We start from the raw sequence: 2,315 nt of genomic DNA, 5'->3' as shown, positions 1-2,315 counted from the left end.
TTTTGCAGACAGCAAGATGGAAGTGCGCAGAACAAGTCAACGATTGCGCAGCCAGTTAGGACCGAGAGGGAATAAGAACTCTGGATCTCTGGCCTCCAGCATCCCAGCTTTGCTAACGGATGCCAAGTCTCCTGAAGCCCAGGCTCTTGTTCTTACCACTGGATGATGTTTCTCCATCATCTCTGTGCTCACAGGTAGCTGACTCAGCCTAATACACTGCTGTTCTGTCTGGTGGAGGGAGGCTTGCTCTACTCTCTGGTTCTTTCCATGTGCGAACGTACCGGGCTGCAGCAGGCCCAGTGGAGAACAGCTGTTGGAGTTTGAGTAGAGAATCCAGTGAGCGATGTTTGGGGGTCCTTCCAAAACTCGTATTTGACTACACGAGGTGTTGAGAAATATCCTAAGAAGGATTAAGCTTAATGCATGTTTCCATTTGGAGGCACTTCCCCTGTCTGAGGTATTCTCACACGACAGATTAATTTGAACCTCTAACCCCCACCCAGAAGCTGGTAAGAGGCTGCCTCTGGTTACTCGTAGCTGGAGAAACTCCAAGCTCCCCTCTGCTGGCCCATCTGGGCCTGGTCTACCCAGGTTTCGGAGCTGGCAGAGCAAGGAAAAAAACAGGAGGGAGAGGGACCACATCTGCCAGCCACCCTCGCCCTCCTAGTCTCTCTTTTCACTGACTTATCCAGAAGGCTCAACATCTGGTGTGGCCAAAACCACAGGGCACCTTCTTTGCCATGCCACAGCTTCATCTTCATGCCTGCATTAAAAATGAAGCTTATTCTCCCATCTTGGGCAAATACAGAGGCTCAAGCATCCCAGACAGTTATTGCCTCACTGGCCATCAAACAGCTGGTGCCATTCACCCCAGAGACAGCTCCATGTTAATGACAAGCAGGTTCCCCACCTGTCTCTTACCTACCTCATTTGGGTGTTCTGAGATTAATTAACATTTACAAAACATGCTGGGATCCTCCAGTGAGGGGAACAGCAGCAGTGCAGACTATTTTTAATTAAACAAATTTCACAGGTGCCTTCTAATATTGCCAGTGAGATCTGTTTTTAAGCTAGGTTCCCCCCGCCCCCACCCCTCCTTTTAGGATGACAAATTCAGATGTGAACCTGAGCCACAGATTTTCAGGAGGACACAGGAGGAGATCAGCAAGGCTTATAGAAATCAGGCTATTATAGAGTCAGAAAAGTTAAGAGAGCTCAGTGTACTTGTCTGCTTTAGGAGAGGCTGATGCAAATAGAGAATAAAATGGCTAGTCTGCATGTGGGTAGTTTAAAGGGGCAGGTAACAAAAAAATCAGAGCGCTTCCTCCTTTAGTCAGTATGGAGGGGTTTAGATGCGTGTGGAATTAGCACAACATTTGTTTTCAGGATGTTATATCATGGCCAAACTAAACATCAACCCAGAACAACTTGGCCAGGATCGTGAGTCATTGCCTAATGAATCAGGTCCTTGCTGCATTCAGCTTGCCGGAGGAAGCACTTCAGTCGAGCCCCCCGCCATCTCTGGCGATGGACGGAAGATATAAGCAGGTTGCATCACAAACGCCAGGGATATTCGCTAGACAATTCGCTTCCTATTACCTGGCTCCAAACCAGGTCATTCGCATCAAGGATGCAGGCCTGTAACAGGCTGGTTACAAAGTGAAACCGCCCAGTGACCATTTCCTGTGCAGGCCAAATTGGAGGGACAAACAGGCAAGAGAAGCCAAGAACTTCACTGCTGTACAGGGCTTAGTGGCATTTGCTGCTGACTGAAGAGCCCAGTAGACCAACAGCCTCTGTGTATCCACCCGGCAGGTACGACAGCTCTTCAGACCCCTGTTTGACTACTGGAGCTAAACATCTCAGTGAGCAAGAACAACTCCTGTGCATTATTTCCCTGCCTTTTATCAACCTCGTCTTGTCAGGGAAAGAGCTGGGTGGCTTCTGCACTTCAGCCAGGTTCAGGAGAGCCCTCCCAAGATCAGGAGTAGTGGGAACAAGAGCAGGAAGACACCTCCAAGGGGGAAAACCCGCTGTTCCAAATACAACCAGATTTCTTTTTACCCATGTTAATACAAGCCCTAGGATTTGTCCTCTGCTGAAGGAAACCGAGCTTGTTCCAGCATTCCCCATTTGCTGTGTCTGGACTTTCCTCCTAATGGGAACGCTAGCTACAGCTGAGCGCAGCTGCATTTCGCCTCCCCCTACCTCGGTCCAAGCTGGGTCCTCTGACCTGCAGTGACAGCAGACACCTATGATAGGTTATTTTTTAGCCCTCTCCCAGCCAACTGAAGGTTGGGGGGGGGGGGGGGTTA

Source organism: Gavialis gangeticus, unplaced genomic scaffold (assembly GCF_001723915.1).
Source record: "Gavialis gangeticus isolate Ggan-Ray unplaced genomic scaffold, GavGan_comp1, whole genome shotgun sequence".
Taxonomy (NCBI): domain Eukaryota; kingdom Metazoa; phylum Chordata; order Crocodylia; family Gavialidae; genus Gavialis; species Gavialis gangeticus.
The sequence above is the reverse complement of the archived record's forward strand: the minus strand, read 5'-3'. Positions refer to the sequence as shown.